The following is a 19,512-nucleotide window of genomic DNA, read 5'->3' as shown; positions in this document are numbered from 1 at the left end:
AGGTATTATTAATTCCTGGATGCTTGACTCTCTGTGCGGTTAATTTTTCCAAAAGCCTAAGGTCGCAAGTGGTGCTGTTCAATTACGACAATGATCTAATCAAACCTGCTTGCCAAATCATGTCTGAAATAACTATTTTAAAGCAGCAATCAAAATATGGCATTTGAAAATAATTCCTAAGTAAAAACAAAACAAACCCAACCCTTCAGTGCATTATTGTTATCAATTACCATATTTTTCGCCTCATAGGACGCACCAGCCCATAGGACGCACCTAGTTTTTTGGGGGGGAAATAAAGAAAAATTATTTTTCCCCCCTCAGGTGCCGGGCTGGGGCGGGGAAAGCCTGAGCTTTGCGAAGCGTAGAGCTGCGCGAAGTCCAAAGCTTGGGGCGTGCTGAGCTCAGCGCGCCCCAAGCTTCTGGGTGCCGGCAAGCTCTCCGCTAGCCGTGGGAGAGCTGCGTCTCCCACGGCTAGCGGATAGCTTCCTGAAGCCTGGAGAGGGAGAGGGGTCGGTACACACCATCCCCCCCTCACTCTCCAGGCTTCAGCGAAAGCCTGCATTTGCCCCATAGGATGCACACACATTTCCCCTTCATTTTTGGAGGGGAAAAAGTGCGTCCTATAGGGCGAAAAATACAGTAAATAATGAATTATCATGGGTTGTGTCCAGTGGTTTTCATGCACAAGCAAAAGGTAAAGGTAAAGGGACCCCTGGCCATTAGGTCAAGTCGTGGACGACTCTGGGGTTGTGGTGCTCATCTCACTTTACTGGCCGAGGGAGCTGACATTTGTCCGCAGACAGTTTTTCTGGGTCATGTGGTCAGTATGACTAAGCCGCTTCTGGCGAGAGCAGCGCACGGAAACAGCGTTTACCTTTCTGCCAGAGCGGTACCTATTTATCTACTTGCACTTTGATGTGCTTTCGAACTGCTAGGTTGGCAGGAGCAAAATATACTATCCACTAATTGCATTGTTAATGTGATGTGTAATCAGGCTCTAACTTATGCAGTCCCACTTACCCAAATGAGAGTCTTTCTGATATGAGGGATCACAAATTACTAGGCTGACCCCCATGGACAAGGCTGGTTCTAAAGGCTCCAAATCTAGTAGAAGAGCAAGTGGATAGCCTGGCCACTCCAACTTCTGTGTTGGTTGTCATTTTAATCATCACAGGGCAACTGGGCAGGACGTGTGGATGATCTATCTACAACCACACTGTCTGGCATTTTAGCAACCAAAACTCAATGACCACCTAATGGGTGGTGGTACCAACTTCTATACAACAATAGCCTGGGGCACATCAATGCCTCCAGTCATGAAGGTAGTAAGGCAGGATAGAAACACAGAATCATCAAATCATAGAATTAACATGTTGGAAGGGACCCCCATGGTCCTCTAGTCCAATCCCCTGCAATGCAGGAATCTCAACTAGATCATACATGACAGATGGCCATCAAACCTCTGCTTTAAAACCTCCAAGGAAGGAGAGTCTACTACCTCCTGAGAAAGTCTGTTCCGCTGTCAAACAGCTCTTACTGTCATGAAGTTCTTCCTGACGTTTAGTCAGAATCTCCTCTCTTCTGGTAAATATAAGATAGTCTGAAACCATTAATTGAAAATGCTTTATGAGGAACGGCTAAGGGAGCTGGGCATGTTTAGCCTGGAGAAGAGGAGGTTAAGGGGTGATATGATAGCCATGTTCAAATATATAAAAGGATGTCACATAGAGGAGGGAGAAAGGTTGTTTTCTGCTGCTCCAGAGAAGCGGACATGGAGCAATGGATCCAAACTACAAGAAAGAAGATTCCACCTAAACATTAGGAAGAACTTTCTGACAGTAAGAGCTGTTTGACAGTGGAATTTGCTGCCAAGGAGTGTGGTGGAGTCTCCTACTTTGGAGGTCTTTAAGCAGAGGCTTGACAACCATATGTCAGGAGTGCTCTGATGGTGTTTCCTGCTTGGCAGGGGGTTGGACTCGATGGCCCTTGTGGTCTCTTCCAACTCTATGATTCTATGATTCTATTCTATGATTCTATGATGGTGCAAGTTGAAAGATGTGGTTCGTAGTGATGTGGGTTTTCTAGAAAATTTTGAATCGGGTTTTATTTTCCTAGACAGTTTCTTCACTACCTTGAAAAAAAATGGGTCTTGGATTTAGCATTTTATTTATTCAATAGACAAAAATTCCATTTTAAAAGATGACAGGCTCCTTTTGTGTGCCATTGAGAAGTGTTTTCTCAACATTTCATCATCAATAGTTGATTAGGGGTTGGGGAAAATCAATAAAGCGCACCAAAGCGGAGATCCTAAGATCTCTGGGAGGATGTTCCTGGGGCCTTAGAAGCTTGAAGATCTCCCTTCCTGTAGGCAGAGAGAAAAGTTCATGGGCAGAGAGCAGAAGGCCTGAGCCCCGGAGGCTGCTTCTTCTGCCATCAGTGCTCTGAAGGCAGAGAGGGCAAAAAGGAGGCATTCCGGTCGGTGGAGTAAGGAAGGCATGAAAGACTTTGGATCAAATGGGATCAATGCACTTCTTTCTCCTACCAGCTTGGGTGAAAACAGAAGTCAGAAACAAAGGTAAAATGCTTCCCCCCCCCACATGCCACCTGACCAGCACAAATCGGCCTGCCTTCAATTCTCTCTCTCTCTCCCCCACCCCAACAGTAATTAGCAGCGATGATGGTGGCCAGGAGATCAGGTCTGCAGTGCCATCCATCTCCACCAGCCACTCTTGAATCCACCCCAATTCAAGAGCCCCATGAGTTGGGAAAAGTAAAGGGTGGCAGCTCATTTATCTCCCACACCTCATCTAGTTTAGCCTTTGGGAATGAATGAATGAATGAATGACTGACTGAATAAGTATGTATTAGTATTTTCATTTTTAGCCACAATGACAATATCTTGAAAAGCAAAATAAACAAACAAACAAACAAATAAATAAATGAAATAAGTTGTCAGCAATAGTAAATTAAAAGCTTCCCTGTTTCGGGAAGCTTTTAATGTTTGATGTATTATAGTATTTTAATATTCTTTTGGAAGCCGCCCAGAGTGGCTGGGGAAGCCCAGCCAGATGGGCGGGGTATAAATAATAAATTATTATTATTATTATTATTATTATTATTATTATTATTATTATTATTATTATTATTATTATTATTATTATACCCAAATCCACGATGCTACACCCCCCACAGCAACAGACAGCATTTATACTTGTAACAGTTGGCCTAATTTTAGCAACCACTGATAGTTTAAGCCTATGGGTATGAGAAAATAGTATCAGCTTATGGGTAAGAACCTTGAACTGCCACTTAACAGATAAACAAATTCCCTGTGCCCCCCCCCCCCGGACATAGAATGCTTTGGCTTGTTGCAGCAGAAACCATAGTGCTTTTCCGGCTAAAACACCTGTATAGAATCAGGCTATAAGCAATGCCTGCTTGATGCTCAAGCAATTTCTTTAAATCTTCCGAGGAAGACGATTCTACAAATATGCCAGACAATTGTGTTCCATTGTCCAACTGCTTTTATGGTTACAAAACCTTTCCCAATATCTCATCTAAATCAAACTTCCTATACTGTATACCCTTTCGTAATAGCATTGCTTCTTGCTATATGAATGATTTGGAAATATCCCCACCGCCAAAGATAAATTTGGTTGCCATGGTATGTATTTAGAATATAGATTTTAAAAACAAAAACAAAAAAACACCTCTTATGATATTTTGAGCATTTGAAGGCATATAATATACAACCTTGTTAAATAATTTGGTGGGTTTTTTAAGACCTAGCTCCATTTCGTGATCCAAGATATGAGCCAAGGATGGAAAGGAAGGATTTCCCTTGATTGCAGCAAAGGGAGGAAAGAGTTAAGCTCCTCCCCACCCCCCTGCTGAGATCACAGTAATTATCAGCTGATATTATTTGCATTTTGGAAAACCCAGTGAAATGCAAAGGCATAATTAACCTTTTTTGGGTCTAGTTCGCCCCTTACAAAAAGCAGGTTATGCAGGTGCGATTGGGCAGGGGAAGTGAAAGGAGGAGTAAGAAAAAGTATGCTAGAAAAAGGAAAGGAATGAAGAAGAAGGAAAAAAGGGAAAAAGGGAAGGGTTAAGTGAAGGGGGAAGCTTGCCATTGGCTCCTTTTCAGATTCCAAAAATTATGCTGATGAGCCGGATATAGCACAATTTGCAATGAAGAAACGGAATCTGTAATTCACACGGAGATTCTTAAATTAGTATTCTCATCTAGCAATGTATCCCACAACAATATTACAATAGATTTTAACGTATCAGTAACAGAACCATTGCTACAAATGAATGCTATTTAGCCTTGAAGCAAAATGCATACAAAGTTCTGGGTCGTATCATGTTTGTGTTTCGATGGCAAATTAAGTGAAACCAGTAAGCACGTGAATTTCTAGATTGGGTCTCAAGACTCTCCGTGATTAGAAGCAGCAGCTGCAATGTTTGTCTTTCAGTTATGGAAATAATTCCAATATTGTATTCTATATGTTGCATAGATTATATATTTTGTAGAAAACGTAAATTTAAAAAATAATTACCAGGAGAATTACCAGGATCTTTGGGGCAAAAGGTTAAAAGGGTACAGGCAGTAATAATAATAATAATAATAATAATAATAATAATAATAATAATAATAATAATAATAATAATAAAAATAAAAAAAAGGTCAAGGGAGTCTTGGGACCTAACTGCACATTCTGTGAAATGCCTAGCATGCTGTTTTGTCAGGGATATTGTAAATTAGTACAGTGGTACCTCGGGTTAAGAACTTAATTCGTTCTGGAGGTCCGTTCTTAACCTGAATCTGTTCTTAACCTGAGGTACCACTTTAGCTAATGGGGCCTCCAGCTGCCACTGCGCCGCCAGAGCACAATTTCTGTTCTCATCCTGAAGCAAAGTTCTTAATCTGAGGTACTATGTCTGGGTTAGTGGAGTCTGTAACCTGAAGTGTCTGTAACCCGAGGTACCACTGTACAGAGAAAAAGGATTTTCAGTAGGACCACAGTGTTTGAGGAAGGGAGGTTTAACTCTTCCTTCCTCAGCTGTGAACTCACAAAAATTGCTCCTGTTTGAGAATTAAATTTAGGAGGCAAAGATCTCATTGGTGCCAATGGCATCCTTCTGCCCAACCCCTCCCCCAATGGTGATTGCTGTGTGTGTTTGTGCGCGTGTGTCTCTGTGTGTGTTTCATGAGGATCATGACTGGAAGGAGAGAGGTTAAACCTCCTCTACTGTGGTCTTAATTAAAATCAGCCCCCACTCAACATTCAGTATTAACTAAAAATAATAATAAATAGTGATGACACTACACATTTAAGATCACATGTAATTAGGCACTAAAAACGATAATTTGCAACGACTTGCCACAGTTTGCTGAAAGTTTGTCGCACATTGTGTTTCTGTTTGCACCATTTCTCTCAGGCTCCATGGTGTTATTCCTCATCTGTTGCGAGAGAAATGAGCTCACGTCTGGAGGTTCATTAAGAAAAGGGGGCAAATAAACCTTTGGAAGCGAGTGCCAAAGTCAGACACGGCCCGGTCATTTTGTACTTATGGAGCCGTTAGGGGTAATGTTATCACAATATACATTCAGCAGATTTATGGAGGACATGTGCATATGTAGGGCTTAGACAAGCTGCTAGACTGAACAAACATCAAGCAGAGGCGGGAAGGAGGGAGAGCGCAGTTTCATGTGCGCTGGGGAAGACTAATTGCCTGTGGAACAGCTGTGCTGTGCTTGAAACTCAAGATGAACAGTCTGCTCCCCACAGCCGCGCTCTGACAACAAAAGGGCACCACTGAAAAAATCACCTGCTTCCACTCGATCTGGGAGGCTACTTAAGAGGAAGCAAACCAGGAAGAAAGGCAGAGCCTGGCGCTGAAACCTTGACTTAATGTGGCCCTATTTGTAAGGTGCTTAGGAAAGGCAGAGATCACTTGGCCTCAGTCTGCCTTTCTCTGGGAGAAGAATGACACAGAAGCACATCCGAGATGACGATTTACCTAGAAAAGGGGGGGAGCACCCCGCTTTTAGGGTAGTTTTCACCACACAGTCTTCTGAAAGAGCATGTCGAAGCCACGCAGCCTGTTTATACTTCTGAGGACTGCAATCATTCAAACGTCTTCCTTATTAAATAACTGTCACATTTATTGCCTTATAACCTGCACCTCAGCAATTTCCTGCTTTGGTGTCAGAAGCATTCCGTTTCTACTCCATTCCCTCATTTAGTTAATTGAGGCTAAATGGAAGGTGAAATTTGTACATGGACAGGAAAGACATATTTCCTTTCCACGCTACAGAGGATGATGCTTGGATTAAAATATGGCCATTTCAGATCATACTAGCAGGGCCAGCCCTACTATTAGACAAAAGCAAGGAGATGCTGAGGGGCAGGGAAGGGCCATTGATGTGTTGAAGGTTTGCGTATACCACACAGCTTTCCCTAGGCCTTATATGCTGGCCTCAAGGTGTTGTCCCATTGCCAGTGTGGAAATAAGTTTCATCTTCCTGTTCTTTGTCTCAGGCAGCCAAATTCCTTGTGCAGGCCCTGCATGCTAGGCCAATATCAGCCATGTTTTAGAGACAAAATTCAGGAAGCTAGTTGTATTAACTTCTGAGTGTTCTGTTTCTTCCCTGTCCCTGGCATAATGTGGGCCCTCTGCTCTACATATTTTGGTTGCACACTACTGTGTTACATCAAAGGTAGGGTTGCCATATGTCTGGAATTTTCGGGACATAGCCAGGATTCGGCTGTCAGAAACAGTGTCTGGGTGTAAATGGCTACAATGTCTGGGAACCCATGTCAAAAGTGTAGATTTTGGTGAATTTCTATAAAAATGTTCAAATAGCCTAATAAAGCTCAACAACCTTTGTGTCTGGATTTTCACTTTTTGAAATGTTGTTGTTTAGTCGTGTCCGACTCTTCGTGACCCCATGGGCCAGAGCACACCAGGCACTCCTGTCTTCCTGCAGTTTGGTCAAACTCATGTTCATAGCTTCAAGAACACTGCCCAACCATCTCGTCCTCTGTCGTCCCCTTCTCTTTGTCTTTCCCAACATCAGGGTCTTTTCCAGGGAGACTTTTCTTCTCATGAGGTGGCCAAAGTGTTGGAGCCTCAGCTTCGCGATCTGTCCTTCCAGTGAGCACTCAGGGCTGACTTCCTTCAGAATGGATAGGTTTGATCTTCTTGCAGTCCATGGGACTCTCAAGAGTCTCCTCCAGCACCATAATTCAAAAGCATCAATTCTTCGGCGATCAGCCTTCTTTATGGTCCAGCTCTCACTTCCATACATCACTACTGGGAAAACCATAGCTTTAACTATACGGGCCTTTGTCGGCAAGCTGATGTCTCTGCTTTTTAAGATGCTGTCTATTTTTGAAATATGGCAATGCTAATCAAAGGTCATGATCCTTTGGAAGCTTCCATCCAGACACATCCTAAGCTGTCATCTGCAAAGTGGTCCAAAGGAATTTGTTTAGTGTTTCTAGACTCAATCTGTGCTTCTCCATGCCTTTGTGTTTCATTTTGGTATTCCTCACTCTGTTTTCCCTCTGCTTAAATCTGAACTGTTCCATTCTAGAAATGTTGTGAAAGATGCTCTGTGGATTTTTATTTCTTTTTCTTTTCTTTTTCTGTAGAACACAAAACCTGCTCAAATTTATTAAAGTACACTACTTTTAAAAAATTGTTTGCTTTTGGGGGCATTTTATACAATGTCACCTTGTTGAAACAATCCCCTCCTCTGTTTCTTTCTGTATATATATATATATATATAGAGAGAGAGAGAGAGAGAGAGAGAGAGAAAATTAAAATGCATATACTACTCTTTGTCACAAGACCACAGGGAGGTTTTACAATATAGAAAATGATGAAGAACACAACATAAATATATAACATAATATCTAGACAGTTCAAAAACTAAAACAGTTCAATTCAGATAATAAGCAATACATACTAATAGATAACGGCAGTGCTTTTTATCTGGGGGGATGCAGGGGTACGCATACCCCTAACATTTTGTGAATCTTTGTACTTTTGTCCATTTACTGTATTTTCCCTATTTGAACTATAAAATGGTGGTTTTCTTGAGTCAAAATTTATTATTATTATTAGAAAAAAAGCACTGGACAATGGTACTAAGCAGTATATCAAATTACATACAATGTCAACCCAGCAATAAGCTCCACAACTCAAACCTTGTGAAGCACATTACCAACTCATCTAAGGTGCAACTATAAAATATAATTCCACAACAGCCCTCTGAACACTGGAGGAGGGGTAAATCAGAAGCAGCACACCTAAAATTCAGACACAGTGGACAAATGGCATGTCCCAAGGTGCATATCTTTGGACAAAATACCTCTTAAGCCCGCCCACCCCCAAGCAGCTCTCACCTGGGTGCTTTCCTTTCCTCATCTTGCACCCTGAGAGCTCCCTACTTACCTGCGTCTCAGTCGGGAACCTTCCACCAACTCTGCCACTGTGTGTGTCCGTGTGTGTGTGCGCGCACTCCTTTCTGCCTAATGACCCCCTCCCCCAGTTTTGAAATGGCATTGCCTTTTCTGTAATATTACTGTGTTTTTATGTAACCCACTGCAGGATCCTTGGGGGGAAGATTAGGTAGTAAGCACCACAAATTACCTAAACATATTTGGATCTGCAGTACCACAAGCACAACTTGGGCGGGATTCACCTCATGCGTCCTGTCAGTGCAAGCTCTGACTGTGGTGCCCTTGCTGCTTACCAGGATGGGGGGCGAGGTAGAGCAAAAATAAGGTTGAGGCTGTGTATGTGCACCAGCAGGAGCGCTGGATTGGCTTTGCCAGTCTAAAGCTCTTTGCAACATTTAGCCCTAGTCCATTTGGCCCATAGCATCTCTGATTAGATAACACCCTGCCCCTGTACCACCAGCCAGGTAAGTGGAAATGACATCAAGGCTGGTTGACCAGGCCTGCAGTGGTGGCCTTCCCTTCCACTTGCTTTTGTCCCCTGGACAATGTGAAAGCCCAATATATCAGGGTTTAACATCATTTAGGTTACCTCCATGAGTGCAGAAGGCTCCTTGCTGCAAAGAGTCAAACTCCAATTTCATACCCGCCAATAGTTCTCCGATGAAAGTAGGGAGGGTCTGACACTTGGAGGGTCTGAAATTTGTGGACAGCTAATTGTGTGCATGGCGACAGCACTCTCATCTTAGTTCTCCCTGCTTTGTTTCCAGATTGCTGTAATGGCTGAATAGGGCAAATGTTTGCCCAGAAATTACAAGAATGTCCATGGCTGATGAGAACAGCAGCCCTTTATGTGTTAGACAACTTGAGGGATTCAATAGGCTGAAGAAGACCAATTAAGACGTAGCCCTGACGATCGATCCCTGTTTTCATTGCTTGGGCTTTGCTTTGGCGCAAGGAAAACATCAAGAATACATTTATGTGAGTGACCAATGCCACTTTTGGTATATCTCAGCTTGGGAGGGAGACTTCCAAATCAAATGATGTTCAGGCTTGATCTCTGAAACCTTTTGTTATAGAAATTGAATGGTACCTTTTTTGAAACCCCAAACTCTCACATATTACCTACATCACACCCCGAAGCAATGAGTTCTACCATGAGCACTTTTTTTTTTAATCAACAGTTTGTTTTATTTCAAGGAAGTTAACCTCAAGCAATGCACTTGACATACGCTGGCATTTTCTAAACAATGGAACACATTAGACAGTATGATTTTTGCCTCGTTTCCTAAGCGTGGAGAAGAAGGTTTTTATGCCTGCTGAATGCCTCTGGGATGTAACTGAGTAGAAGGCTTGGCATTTCCTTCTCGTGGTGTGAGTGTGCTTGTAGTTAGCGCCTGGTGGAGCTGTCAATGCCTGTTGACAAATATATTACAACAAAGTTAGGTTAAGTGAAAGTTGCTTAACATTAATCCACACCATGCCCAGAATTCTTCTTCTTTTGCATGGGAAGAATGTGCCAGCAGGGATAAGTACAATTTTTGACAACATTCTGAGAACCACCTCAAGGTGGAAATTTGCAAATAGAGCTACTGTAGTAAGTAATGAGAAGCTGCAGGGCTTTCAATTATCCCACCTAGTCTGTCTCTTTGCAACTTGACTGACAGCTAATTATGCTGGTGCCATTTTTTGGCAGTAGAATTTAATCTCCCAGATGGAAAGCAAATCAATCTGCCCATCCACTGCAGCTGAGGCATACTTTGGCTCAACTTTAATTTATTCTCCTAAGCCTAAGAAGCCTAGTTATTTCAAGGTACAGAAATATCAAATTTCCTGCATTAACCAGGCTGGTGCAAAAAAACCCACATGTGGCAGAGTTGGGATTTCATAGGCTACATTCTGAAATGTTGTCACTATTTGTTTGCTATTAGAAAACAGCAAATATCATCTCCCCTTGATTCCTATTTGTGAGATCCGGCCAGGAGCAAAGGCATTTATGAACCGGTTCCTAGTGATAATGGTTAAACATGAGTTGTGGAGGCATTAAGTTGGATTCTATGGAGGAATGAGCTAAATCTCTGAAGAATGGAACACAGAGAGGAACTGGTGGCAATTTTCAAGTCTTTTAGCCAATGTGCACTAGGCTAGTTCCCTGTGGGTTTCAGACCAGGGATGTAAATGCAATCCTTCTACTTACCTGTATCCTTCAGGCCTATCAATTATGCTGCTGCCTTTGAGTTGCAGTTACAACTTTAGGTATTATGGCCTTCTCTCTGCAAAGGACATGTAGAGCAAAGTATAAGGCTAGTTAGCGGTGATCCCAGGCCTGATTCTTGAATGTTGCTAACAGGGCTACAATCCAAAACAATGATCAGCTTAATATTTCAGAAGTAAAGGGTGCTCTGGAGTTTGGGTGTCTGAAAGGGGGCATATACTGTGCCCTTTAGAGATATGATGGTCTGGGGGAAATTGCATCCTTGTGTTATATGGAATTTGTTGTATGAGCCATCCCCACTCAAACAACACAAGATATGCCAATTCAGCATGTAATCAAGATAATGAACTAAGGGTTTATCTTCAGAATGGCCAGATCCCAGAATTCACCCAACTGGAAAATCTAGCATACTTCCCTGAGCTGCCTGATGTTTATCACCTGCAATATTTACTTAATTTATGCCTGTTTCCATCTGGCTTTCCCTTCCTAATGGAAACACTCACATTGGCTAACAACAAGGTGCACCAAAAATAAAACTAATATTAATCTCTTCCAGTAGAAATTAACAAACAACAGCACATCACCAGATTAAAAGCTACATGAAAAACCCCTCCGAGAATCAACTGATAATAACTTGAGCGCTTGCAAAATACAAGTAAAGAAGAAGAAAATCTAAACTCTTGGAGCAGGGAGTACAAAAAAAGGATGTTTGTGTATCAACATCAACTATGCTTCCAGCAGCAGGCAGTGCTGTTGGGTGGCTGCGCTTACCTGACCTCCTGACCATGGGTAGGCAAACTAAATCTGGGGGCCGGATCCAGCCCAATCGCCTTCTAAATCCGGTGCGCGGACAGTCCGGGAATCAGCGTGTTTTTACATGAATAGAATGTCTTTGTAATATTTTATTAAGTTTTATCAATAGAAAAGTTCAGAAAAATACAAAAACAGAAAAATACAAAATTACAAAATACAAAAATACAAACATTAAACACAAAAAAGAAGAAGAAAAAACACATATAAAAGAAAACAAAGCTCCCTCTTTTTTTTGATTTCTCATCTTTAGTTAACTTATTTTCCTGACTTCCTCACGCCTCCCTTTTTTGTATTCCTTTTAAAAATTGGTTCAGCAAATTCATATCCAATTTAGCTTATCTATTATCAATCCCATCTTACATTTTACCTTGTTGCTAGAACCCCTTCAGTTCATTTCAACGTCATCAGCATTCAAAAATTTTACAATGTTTCTGTAAATAAATTTTAAATTTCCTCCAATCTTCTTCCACAAGCTCTTCTCCCTGGTCTCGGATTCTGCCAGTCATCTTTTACACGAGTAGAATGTGTCCTTTTATTTAAAATGCATCTCTGGGTTATTTGTGGGGCATAGGAATTCATTTATTCCCCCCTCCAATATAGTCCACCCCCAAGGTCTAAGGGACAGTAGACCGGCCCCCTGCTGAAAAAGTTTGCTGACCCCTGCTCCTGACTGTTGAGTCACTGCTGCTTATCTTGGAGAGAAGGGAGAAGGGTTTAGGCAGGGAGGTCAGTGTAGTTCAAAGATATTGGCAGAGCCAATCCACTACTCCTGCTAGTATGTTTGCACCACATGGACCTCCTCGCCACCTTGCTCCTCCCCCTCCTGGTAAGCAGCAGCAATTTAGCTGACAGGAGGTCAGGCAAGTACTACTGCCCCACCATGCCATTTGCACAAGATCCTTGGAGAAAAGGCGAGATATAAACGTAGCGGCAACAAAACGGCCCCTCCAAGTATAAACGGTCCACAAGCTTTTTCCTTAAAGGAAATTGAATAAGATGAAGTATCGTAGTTTGATAGAATCCCATGAGCCATACCAAGGGAGCAACGGGATCACAAAAATGAAAGAGGTGCTCCACCAGATTGCTCCACTGTATTCAACACAGGGGGAAGGAGGCCAGTCCACACACCAAATGTTGCTTTGCATTGGGTAGCTGAATTTACTAGCCATGGCAACCACCCAAATATTTGACAGGAGGAGCTCATGCCTTTAAAAGGAGCAGTTCATGTCTCCACAGGTTAGCCGGCCTTACAATGAAAAATATGAAGACAGCTGTTCTTTCTGATAAACCAACCATATTGGATGACTCCAAGTTGTTAGGCCTTTGGAGATAAACCAGATTAAAGGTAAAGCCAAGTAGCAGAGAGGAAGACTTATTATCAGAACCTCTGAGCCAAACACAGGAAGAAATGTTACTAATGAGTTAACTAAAAAGGCATTTTTAAAACATTGTGTTTTCCAAGATTTATTGGTAGGTATCTTAAGTAAGACATTATTCATATCTTATTAATATTGGTAGATATCTTATTTTGCATTTGGAGGCTGCAATTTTCAATGCCTGGACCTTGTTTTATTATAATATATAAGGCTTGAAACAGTGAAATAACATGCAAAAGTCTGCCAATAGTTCCAAAAGCAACATTTAAGATGGCCAGAAAATACACTAGTTACATTTCCCGTCCTTTTTTTATAGGATTGTAGCTTGATACATTGCTATTTATACTCTCTAGTGTATACCTATACAATAAACCATGGAGTATGCACCATAAATAAGTTAAACCTGCTGATGGAGCCTAACATCTGTGTTCTTTGCTGACAGTGTGTAGAAGATGTCATGAAAATTATCCTCCCACATTTCTCCAGTATGAACTTTAGCTAGCACAGGAAAACTAAGGCTAGTAGAAAAATGAGTTGAAACACAACTGTAAAGAATTTCCAGTCATTTGATGCTTGTGCCATTGGCCCCATCAGAGGGTCTCCAGTAGTTTCCTTGGGGTGTGTATATCTAGGATCACCTTTTACCAGAGTTGGTTGGTTTACCAGCTGTGACAATCTCTACTCTTTTAGGTGGGCTATTGCCAGGGCAATCTTATGTGTCCATTCAGCAGTAAGCCTCATTGAGTTATTATTAATAAATTCTTTTATGAATCACTTCCCATGAAGCATCCCAGTGATTTACAATATCATGAAACAATTACACATATAAAAGCAATTAAAACAATGGAATAATAAAACAATTATGAAAACAGTTTAAAGCAACAACAGTAAAGTGGTACCTCGGGTTAAGTACTTAATTTGTTTCGAAGGTCTGTTCTTAACCTGAAACTGTTCTTAACCTGAAGCACCACTTTAGCTAATGGGGCCTCCTGCTGCTGCTACGCCACTGGAGCACGATTTCTGTTCTCATCCTGAAGCAAAGTTCTTAACCCGAGGTAATATTTCTGGGTTAGCGGAGTCTGTAACCTGAAGTGTATGTAACCTGAAGTGTATGTAACCCGAGGTACCACTGTACATACATAAAGTCAATTCAAACCCAAGACAGATACCAACTGGAATAAAGATTTTGGAAGGTTTGAACAAGGAAGGTATTTGGCAAGCACCCCCCAAAAACACATATACAACAACAACCACAATAAACAACAGAGAAGGTGCCTGGCTGATAATGCTACTTCTGTGTCAACATGTGTAGGATTGGACTGCAGTGCCTGGCATTACTGTTTTGATTCTGCCTTTCAGTGCTTGTTTTATTGATTATGGTTTAAATTGATTTGTCATATTGCTTTTAATCATATACTGCTTTTAGTGCATCTGTGCACAAAAGTGACCTATAGTTAATGTGATAACAAATAAAAGAAAGGTTAATATTAAGGTGGTTGATATCTGTCAGTAAAACCCAACAATATTAAAATGAGCAAATCTGTTTTCTGTACTTGCATTAGGCAACATTGTTTAATGCTTGTAAAAAATAATTTGGAATAATAATGATTAGGCAAAACTGATTGGTGCAGGGAAGATTTATTAACCATAGGGATTCCAAATTTCCCAGAGCATTTCATACTTAAGTGATCTTCCTCAGGGGAAATTATTTGACAAATAATAATAATAATAATAATAATAATAATAATAATAAATATTATATTCAGATTGAATTACCCCTCCAGAATCAATAGAGCTATTCAGTAGTTGTAAGAAAAGAAAACATTCCATTCAGGTTTACTGGCCATAGAGAAGTTGCTCTCTCTATATTTGGCTACTACACTGATGTGAACACACAGGAAAATTTGAAAACCAGCTTGCTAATAAATCTTTCCTGCGCCCACTGGTTTTGCACCATTCAAAACACCCATCTTTCCAATCATATGTGCTGGAAATTAGCTTTGTAAAAAGAAACATGAGATGCTCAGTAGCAAATTCTGTGCTTCAACTATGCTTGTGTGCAATCATGGAATATATAGATCTGATTTAAATCATGTCTGTTTTAAGCAGATATACTCTGCTGAAATCTAGAATGTTAACCTCAAAACATCAAATTAGGTTGATGGTCCTTGGTCTATCGTAATCTTCATGGCAACTTTGGTTCAGGAGGTTATCTGTGCTTTGCTTCTAACCCATGGGTAGGCAAACTAAGGTCCGGGGGCCAGATCTAGCCCAGTTGCCTTCTAAATCCGGCCCACAGACAGTCCGGGAATCAGCATGTTTTTACATGAGTAGAATGTGTCCTTTTCTTTAAAATGCATCTCTGGGTTATTTGTGGGGCATAGGAATTCGTTCATTATTTTTTCCAAAATATAGTCCGGCCCTCCACAAGGTCTGAGGGATAGTGGACCAGCCCCCTGCTGAAAAAGTTTGCTGACCCCTGTTCTAACCCATAGTCGCTCTCCACAAGAAGAGTAGCAAAATCTCCACAACTGTATGCCTTTAGTGCTTCTCCTCCATCTTTATAAAAGGACAAGGTTTCTGATGCATGTAGTGATGTATCAGACAAGTGAACCCATGGCAACTAGACACCTATACACTATTATAAGATACAAGAGGTGCCAGCTACCTGCGCTTTCCAGGAACAATTGAAGAGTTTTCTTTGTTTCAACAAGCTTTCCCCACTAAATGACAAAGTCTCCACCAAAATGTTTGTTGTGGGCCCAGTCATAGTGGAGATAGTGGCGGGGTGACAGCACATACAAAAGAGACAGGACAAGAGCTTTGGAATGAAATAAGGCCACAACTTTCATTGATAAGAGATGTCAGATGGATGGATGTAGGCATTGGTTGTGTCTGTTGGTTGATGGATAAAAGGAGTTGACCAAGGTCAGCTCCATCATGAGGAGCTTCAAATGCCCGCAGCCACAGCAACTGTGCCATGGCTCAGAAGCATAGAATCTTAGAGTTGGAATGGGACCAATGGTCATCTAGTCCAACCCCCTGCAATGTAGGAATCTCAGCTAAAGCATCCATGACTGATGGCCTTCCAACCTCTGCTTGAAAACCTCCAATGAGGCTTGTGTGGATGGAACATAGAGGGTACGCATAGAAAAAAAACGCAACATTCCCCCAAGTGTGAAAGGTCAGTTGCAATTCTACTCGTGGCTTAAAATGAAAACATCATTGATTAAGTAGTGCTAGACTAGGAACACCGTTCACTGTAAAAGAGGCACATCTAAGCGCCTTGAATTAAGTTACCGTCAAAGAAAGCAACCTGTAAAAGGAGTGTGTAAGTTGTGGGTGTGTGAACTTTGTCAGCTACTGGATCATTGCTCAGACTCATCATCATCATCATCATGATTAAATTAGTATACCACCAGCATTCACCCAAGTATCACAACATAAAAATGCAAAGTACATAATAAACACAAAATACATAATAAAGCAAAAGCAAAACAAACCAGTAAACCCCCCCCCCCGAGACATTTAAAAGGACATAGAATGTTATCAGTCAAATGCTTGGTTGCAGAAAAACATTTTACATGGTGCTAAAACATACCATACTGGCCTGAATATAAGTCTCACTTTCCCCCCAAATTCTGATCATGAAAAGTTAAAGTGTGGCTTATATTCTCGACCTTATGGTATGCAGCCAGGAGCGTGGGGCAAACAGCACCAGCAGCATGGCAAAGTGGCGCCCGCCCCATCCGTAGTCCCCTGTCCTCTCCCCTAAGGCTGGGAAGGGAGAGAGCGAGGAAGGGGAAAGGCTGCTGGCAACGCAGCGAGGCTCCCCACCCAGTATGCAGCCAGGAGCAGCAAGGAATGGAGCGGCTTATATTTGGGTATTTTTTCTTACCCCTCCCTCCAATTTTAAAGGTGTGGCTTATATTCGGGTACAGCTTATATTTGGGCCAATACGGTATGTAATGAAGGTGATAGGTGAGCCTCCTTGGAAGGGAATTCCACAAACAGGGAGCCACCACAGAAAAGGCCTGTTCTTGTATTGCCACACTCTAGACCTCTCATGGAGGGGGCACCCAAAGCGGGGTCTTAATTGATGATTGCAAGGTCCGGGTCAGTTCACATGGTGAGAAGAGGTCCTTGAGGTATTGCGCTCCTCAGGCGTTTAAGGCTTTATAGACCAAAACCAGCATTTTGAGTTCGGTCTAGAAACTAATTGGCAGCCAAGTACAGTTGGGCTAGGATCGGTGTAAGCCTGTTTGAAAGGGAGTTTGAATATTAGATGCAGTCATAATGTACCATTTCAGGAATGTTTGCGAGTCCTCCTAGATATTTTGGCTGCTTTAGCGTCAGTTATTTTGTATCGTTTCACAGTATATTGTTTTCCTGTTTTACTGGAAGAGCAGGATAGAGGTTATTTCATATAGACAGAGGAAACAAATTTGCAGATTATGAGGCTAGCTGCCCTGAAGGTTGTGACTGCAATAGTAGGGTGTAAGTATAAATTCAATAAATAATCCATCTCTGGCTGGGAATGGTGAGAGCAGTATGTGAGCCCCAATTCAAGTAAGTGCCACAGAACCCACAAGAGGCACTGGGGCATCTTCTGTACAGGTGGGTGTCATTTGCAGTTCAGGATGGTCTGGCCTGGAAATAGGAGAGGCTGCAAAATCTCTGCTGGCAAAATCTCACTGGTTGACTTGGGTTGGACAGACCTGGCTGTCATTTGCTGCTGAAGACTGGGGCGAAGAAACCCTGGAATCTCAGGCTGTGAATAAACTCAGAACAAATGTACTACATACCTCTCTCTCTCTCTCTCTCTCTCTCTCTGTGTGTGTGTGTGTGTGTGTGTGTGTGTGTGTGTGAGAGAGAGAGAGAGAGAGAGAGAACACATGGGTACTTGTGTTTTGGATGGAAATAAGCAGAAACAGTGTCCTAGCATGTGAATACTCTTGACATGATTCCATCAATGGTGTCTCCAAAAAAAAAAAATTACACATCATTTGTGAAGACAGGCAAACTAATACCAGTGTACTGTATTGGAAGAAGCAAAGATCACCAGTGTTGAAGCAATGATTCTTCAACTTCAACTTTGTTGGACTGGTCATGTTGTGTGGATGCCTGATGATCGTCTTCCAAAGCCACTACTCTATTCCAAACTTAAAAATGGAAAGTGTAATGCTGGTGGTCAACAAAAGAGGTTCAAAGACTCTCTCAAGGCAAATCTTTTAAAATGTAGTATAAACACCAACAATTGGGAAACACTTGCCTGTGAGCACTCCAATTGGAGAACAGCCTTTACCAAAGATGTCATGGGCTTTGAAGACACCCGAATTCAGGATGCAAGGGAGAAACGTGCTAAGAGGAAGGCACGCTTGGCAAGCCCTCACCATGATCAACTCCCGCCTGGAAACCTACGTCCCCACTGTGGAAGGACGTGTGGATCCAGAACTGGCCTCAACAGTCACTTACGGACTTACTGTTAAAACTGTGTTTATGGAAGACAATCTTACTCAGCTACGAGTGATCGCCAAAGAAGACTCTTGACATGGTCCACAGGCCAACTTAAAGTGTTTAATGTCTAAAGAGCAGCCCCAGGTACACCAAAGGAGAGTAGCTCAGTAGTAGAGCATCTGCTTTGCATGCAAAAGGTCTGAAACCCTGGAGAGCCCTTGCCTATCATTGCAGACAACACTTAGCTTCAGGGACAAATGCCAGGTTCCTATCCCACTATAAAAAAATAGAAAGGCATATATTTGTCAATTACCTTTTTCAGCATGAGAGATAATGTAAACTATATGTTCTACCCACTATTTGAATTACACTTGCAGAACACTGTGCGGGATGAGAACATTTGCTTTCCATTTGCCGCCTAAAAATGATGCAAGATGGTATGCAGTCATTTCACAATCCTGACATCCAATATCATGGTGTAGTTTCAAATTCTCACACCCACAGCATTTTCCTTGCAAATAACATAGGGCATCTAATTCTCCATTTGTGTTAGGGAGATCACAGATACCATGGCACTTTGAAAAGTGCTGACAAACTAAACTTGGGTGTTTTACAAGGAAAGTTCCAAAGCAATTCTCCAGGTTCTTGCAATCCCTTTACTGACATCTAGTGGCATTTATACAAAATGCACTTTCAGGAATGTATGCAAGCCTAGAAAAATCCTTTTTTTTACTTTTTACACTAACTTTCAGCTAATGTTTAATAATGCAAGTATTGATGGAGCAAAGTCAGTTGGAGTTTGGGATCTGTTTCAAGGAAGTATTCATTAATAAAATCTTCAGCCACACTTTTTGTTTTAATGCAATCTTTCTGTTCAGTAATGCTATGACCAAAGCTAAAATCCATCAAGGAAGAACTTTGCAGGAAGTAATAGGATGAATCTGAGACACTCTGAAAGAAAATTTGTTTCTCAAGGGTTCTTACGTTACGGTTCATGGGAGATATCCTATTGGTGTGCATCCACTTACTTTTATTCCTCTCTTCCCTGTGTCTCCTAATCCACTCTGGAAAATTGGGAGAGCAGATTTGGAGTCTGGGTGGGGACTGGAGGGTGGGCTCCAGAGTAGAATCGGAATAAAAAGAAATGGTCTCACTCCCTCTTCTGCTTCCATCACTG

The sequence above is a fragment of the Podarcis bocagei genome (assembly GCF_964188305.1).
Source record: "Podarcis bocagei genome assembly, chromosome: 2".
NCBI lineage: Eukaryota > Metazoa > Chordata > Lepidosauria > Squamata > Lacertidae > Podarcis > Podarcis bocagei.
This window is presented reverse-complemented; position numbering follows the sequence as displayed.